This window comes from Papaver somniferum, unplaced genomic scaffold, assembly GCF_003573695.1.
Source record: "Papaver somniferum cultivar HN1 unplaced genomic scaffold, ASM357369v1 unplaced-scaffold_131, whole genome shotgun sequence".
Taxonomy (NCBI): domain Eukaryota; kingdom Viridiplantae; phylum Streptophyta; class Magnoliopsida; order Ranunculales; family Papaveraceae; genus Papaver; species Papaver somniferum.
The window spans coordinates 4,447,658-4,453,883 of NW_020622270.1; the positions used below are offsets into that span (position 1 = coordinate 4,447,658).

At 34.7% G+C, this 6,226-nt stretch overlaps 1 long non-coding RNA gene across 2 annotated transcripts; it reads right to left on the reverse strand.

Moving 5' to 3' along the window:
• Positions 1-2,033: 2,033 nt before the first annotated feature.
• Positions 2,034-5,262, reverse strand: LOC113332268. 2 transcript variants are annotated; one of them, XR_003351416.1, is made up of 4 exons: positions 4,879-5,262; positions 4,648-4,804; positions 3,522-3,966; positions 2,034-2,479 (listed from the first exon to the last, which is right to left on the reverse strand). It is a non-coding gene; the product is annotated as an uncharacterized LOC113332268 (long non-coding RNA). The 2 variants fall into 2 exon arrangements; XR_003351417.1 differs by having other exon boundaries at positions 2,034-2,558.
• Between the last annotated feature and the right edge of the window lie 964 nt (positions 5,263-6,226).

The window sequence follows — 6,226 nt, forward strand, 5'->3', positions numbered from 1 at the left end:
TGTTCTAGGTCATCACATACGACACATGCCATTAGATTTATATGGAACAAAATGGTCTTAAACATTTGAACTTAAGTTGATATAATATGTTAAAGTGTATTTGAGCATATTTTTAAATGATGTGATCATAGTCTGATAAATGATGCAGTCTCCTGCAGCTAGCAAGTCATTAATAGAATTTGATTTATTTGGTAGTGGTGCATCGACATCAGATGACCAAATCATGGTGTCAGTAAACTGACTTCTCATAGGTTTCTACAAATCATTTTCTCATTGATATTCAGCCATTATATTTGAAACCTAATTTCAACATTGTTTTTACATTATAACCAAAACCTCTAGATATTCAAACCGAAGACATTCATGTTTAATTGTCTTTTCCTTTTACGATGATACAAATCTCACCTAACCTTAATTTCTTTTGGGTAGTTTAAATTCTACATCTCAAGACATAAAGTTTGCCCAGAACACTTGTTATTTAAACTGTCTGACAACTATTGAGCTGATCCAGAAAGAATAATTTGAGTGACTAGACAGTGTTATAATTTGTCACGTCAGAACAAATGTCATGGCATTAGGCGCTGTTGTTATGCTTTTGTGTTTGATAGAACATATGTGCATTGTAATTTCTTTTTCACCCATTCAGTTCGCCTTGTTCCAGAATGTGATCTGACCGCCCCTGTTCTTCTCAGTCAGATTCTTTCAGGGCTTAGTTTCTCTTGGTAATTGGGGTATGTATCATCTGTTGGTGTAGTGCGTTATACACCATTTCTTCCCCTGTTGTTGACTTCAGCTTTGTATTTTTAAGGAAGTCGCATTGGAAATATTTTCACTACTAAATGTGTCACAAAGAATAACTTGTGGAGCTTAATGTGTCACAAAGAATCAAAAATTTTGCTTGGAAATATTTACAGGGGGCCCTGTCAACAAATTCATAATTATCTAAATTTATGGAAGATGTACATCCTAATTGTTCTTTTAGTTGTATACATCTGAAACCATAGAACATCTTCAGATTACTTGCCCTTATGCCAAATATGTATGGGATTTAGAGCCTACTCCTATTACTGTTAACTCAGATAATATATTCTCATTTCTAGAAATTTGCAAAACAGGGATAGAGAGGGTAGAGTCTGACATACCTATTGAAATAATCTTGACAAAAGCTTGGTTTATATGGAAAGAGAGATGCAACAGACTTTTTGAACAGAAACAACAAACTAAAACTCCATTAGGCTTAGAAATACAAAGATATACAGACTACTGGTACAAGGGTAACATGCCTTCAAGACAATTCCCTAAAGGAAAATTGAAGATACAAAACTGGTCTTTGCCTAACAAGTCTCAGCTAAAACTTAACATTGATGCTGCATGGATTTTCATAGACTTGCCTGCAGGTTTGTCTTTAATTCTTAGGAATGATGCAGGGGATTTCGAGCTTGGCAGGGCAGGATCGTTCACAACCTCTTCCCCTGAAGAAGCGTAAGCCATATGACTACTACAAGGAGCAAACTGGGCAGTGGACAAAGGGTTGTCAAATTTCACAGTGGAAGAATCTGTTCGATTACTTAAATGGGAAAGCTTCTCAAATAAGTTGGCAGAATAGATTGATCATGGATTAAGTCAAAGAAAAATTTTCTTAGTGTCAATTTTTTTCTGGGTTTTTGTTTAGTTCCTAGGACTACAAACAATGTGGCAGATGTATTAGCCAAAGAAGCTAAATCTTTCAAGAACATTTAAAATTGGAGAACTATTCCTCCTTCTTGTATTAATGAAGCTCTAGCAGTAGATAAATCAAATGTTAGGGGTGCTTCCAACAGCCTAACATTAGATGGCTCTACTCTTTCTGTTGTAAGGGATTTTAACTCCCTAAGTTAGTCTTTTGGAATGCATTTTAACGCACAAAAAAAGAAAAGGGAAGGCTACTACAAATTTGAGTTTAGATGTAACACATTCATTCTGATCAACTAATTTTCTTAGTCTTGGTCAGTATGAGCTGTGATAGAGTTAACAACAAATTTGAGCAAGTTTTTGTTCTTGCTGCAGTAAATTTAACCCACTGGACTACAATCAAACACTTTCAACCACAATACAAAATCTAAAAATCAGACTTGAGAGCTACTATGGATAAGTCCGATTATCTATTTAATTACTAAAACATTCAACGTCAAACTAGAAAAGATTTCCAAGTGAAATTATAGAATCTGAAAGCAATACAAATCTGAGAAAACATCAGACTAATAACAGAATTCCCTTTCTCAGTCAAATTATTGCACTCACAGCCCCTTCATTAGTGTAATTGAGAGTAATTGTCATAACCATGCCGAGGTCTGAAAAGTTGCTGCAGAGGTTTATTAAATTGCTCAAGGTGCCATCTCAATCCTTAAAAATGCTTCATCATCTCAAGCACCCAGCTGCTGACATATGAAAGTTTCTTGGTGTAACATCGACACTTAAGGTTCTGAAGTTCAGTTGGTTCCTGATAATGTTAAGACTAGTTTCGTCAAGGAGAAACACTAATCAAACAGCATACCCTTTAGATATTATTCTAAGCAAGTCTGGTACAGAAAAACACAAAGAAATGAGCACTATCTTACGCCTCTACAGTAAACAGAACTGAATTACAAAACAAGGATGCTAAATGAAATATATTGTCAGGTAGTATAAAACCAGACAATGTAGATAACAAGTCATAACACTACATAACTTAAGTTTTTTCTATAATTGAATATATCGGAGTCCAAAGTTAAGAAAAGGAGATGAACAAATTGCTCTTCACAATCAAAATAATAACTCTGATACACAAGTTCTAATCCACACGTGAAAGCTACGAATACTCCACAAAATGATATAAATCCAAAGGATCAAAGAAGAATCTAGGGAAATTAAGAAAATGCTTCATTAGGAGGTACAATGTTGGAAATCTGCCCTAACATTTAAAAATTTGGTTCCGTCAGAAAACTCAGTTAAGTCACATGTGTCAGTTCACACGCGAAGAAAAAGACAAATATACCCTTCATAATTCGGGGCTTGGGACTGAAAATTCATGATTTAGGGTTCAAGTTTTAAGGTTCAGGTGGCGGCGGCGGTGGTTCTGGTGGTGATGATGGCCTTACACATGTCACTTAACTGGGTTGGATGTCAAAGTTAACGGAATGGGACATTTTTCCAACTATTTTATCGTTGGGGCATATTTCCAACATTGCACCCTATATTGGGGAATTTTCCCAATTTCCCAAGAATCTGTCGATGTGACCAGAACATAGTTTTTATCACTGTTTTTAATAATGTCTTGTTCCTGACATTCTAAAGTTTCTAGGGTGTTTCTTCTGTCGCACTGCAATTGAACAATGACACTTATAAGCTAATGATTTCTGAACTACACATTCAATTCTTTACCAACATCCTCACAGATCTAGTCTACATACACATCACAATCTACAAACCTTCAAAGCAACAAGAGAAATTGATACCTCAAAACCAGAAACTATTCCATAAAGAAAAATTGGAGAATAACTTACTTTGGTCTAGGGTAGACTTCCATCAAAACTTCAAACTCAAAAATCCATGTGGTTCTTCTGATATCCTTCTTACAGAAGAGACATTCATGCAGGCTGTAGTTCTAATGTCGCTACGGTTCGTCTAATACGCCACTGCATAATAAAACGGTACTGCAGTTTTTCTTATTGGGATTTGGACTGTTTGCAAAATCCACCAATCAAAATAGTAGAGGTAACCACATTTGGACAGCAGTTCCATTTCATAATCTACCTCCTCTACAACTCTAGAGCAGGACTGACTTCCCCCATTCCACAATATCTACATATAAGTGCCCCGCGTTCAACATCATCGAGTTGAATTCCATTTTTGAGTTAAATTCTTGCACATACATGATCCACATTTGTTCACAAGTGCCCGGCTACTGACATATGAAAGTTTCTTGGTCTAACGTCATCACCAAAGGTTCTGCAATTCAAATGATTCTTGAAAATGTTAGACTTGTTTTGTCTAGGAGAAAGACTAATCAAACATTATACACTACATCAATTATTTTAAACTAATCATTACATCAAAACACAAAGAAATCGAGCAGCATCTTGAGTCTATACGGTATACTATCTGAATCACAAAACAAGGGTGCTAATATAAAAAAAAATTAGAGACATTGTTTCTTAATCTGAAGGTAAAGACAGACAATCTTGATCACGATCTCATTAGAACTAATTAACTTGAAAACTTTACAGAATTGGGGGTATCAGAATCCAAAATGATGAAAAAGGAGAAGAACAAATTGTCCTTCAAAGAATACCGTTGACATACTAGTTCTGATCCAAGTGCCAAAAGTATGAATGATCGGATTACTCTACAACACAATATAAATGCAAAAGACTAAAGAAGAATCTCTCAATGTGACCAAAAGGGCTAAAAGATTAATTAAACAACAATAAAACCTATACATATCACATAACAACCTAAGCTTAACATCTTCAGAGTATAAGCCAGATCTACATCACTTTATTCATAAAGTGCTTAGGCAGTACCAAATTTTAAGGAACACTAAAATAACACAGTTGATGAAATAAAACAAGTAACTTTTACTAAAAACCCTATGAAATAAAAAAAAAATCAGAGAAACAAAAAGCTCACCTTGCTACTACATGATCCGGTATCTAATTTACAAATCTGAATCACATCCCAGACTCCCCATCGGAGACGAGGTATGCCCGACAGCATCATTAACCACTACTCTAGAAGAGAGTCGTGGACTTCCTCTCTGGTACCTCTTCATCATTGTCAACTTTCCCTGCACACAAAACAATATAAGCCTAAGATCAAACAAACAAAAAATTAAAACATAAAAGAAAATTAAGATCTTACCGGAAACAAAAGCAACCAAAACTGTAATTGTACTGCATGTTAAAGTTGTACAACTTCGTTTTGAGAGGAAAAATCATTGTGCGGATAATCATCAATGATAAAAGAGTTTTATTTTCTACTTCATCGGGGAGTTTCGAAGAAATGATGAAGAGAGTAGTAGTAGTATGATTTGGGTTCAGATCTGTGAGAGATTAAAAAATTCTCGAAGAATCCATTACAGGAATTTTGAGATCTGAATGAAAAAAAATGAATACATGAAAGTTGAGATCTAGAGGAGGATGATTGATGGATAATCTAACCGATGAAAAATGTTTTGAGATTTGATTCAGATAAAATCTATTTAGGGTATCGTTGTGTAGTTTTGTAGTGTTTGGTTGTGGTGAAATGGGGAAGTAGTCTCCCGTTATTTTTTTTTTGTTTTCTTATGGATGTGACTGAAAGTCTAGTGATATGGCTCATCTAATTTTTTTAGTGAAATCTGATTCAAATACATGCGACTCACTAACTTTTTATGAGTCAGAGACACTTTTTTCCCTAATTTAAATGGATCCGACTCAGTCAGCTCGCGAGTCAGATCTGATTCAAATTAAAAAGCAAACAATCTAACATATGTTGAAGGAGAAATATAAAGAACAGAGAGATTTTATTCATTACATATTAATATAGTATTACATATAATGCTTCTATTTATGTGCTAGAGTGTTAACCCTGGTAACATCTAGATGTGTCGCACACATGTGCTAAATGCTCTATAAAATTTCCCCTTGTGCGATCCAATAGTAGTGGTTTATATGTGGTGATTCACATATAATGCTTCCAATGTAGCGGTTCAGATATAGTTCTTCAAATATAGTTTTTCTTCCTCGATAACCACTGTATCTAAATCAATTGCCTAATTAAAACCTCGTCAGGAAAACCAGAGGGACAAAACCTGAACTAAGCAAAAAGAGTACAATATTAAGAAAATTTACAACAGATTTGAACTCACATATGTTACCTCGTCAAAACCTTGACAAGAAAAAATACGGAGGGAAAAAACTTTAAGGGAAAAGAATACAACGCGATAAGTCAAAAAACACCTTTGATTAATACCTATACATAATATCTTATAGAAGATTAATGAACACCTAGTATTGATACACAATAGTATTATCAATACTACTAGTTGACTGCCAGAAACTGTTGCGATGCAATCCTTGCTTCGGTGTGTTGATTCTGACAGAGGTTTCACTGGGAAAACTACAGAGTTTCATTTTTGTTTAGAAATTATATCAATGCAATTTGTAGGTCTTCATCATTTATCATGTAGTTGATGTAGTTATGATTTCCTTGGTAAAAAACCTTGCCG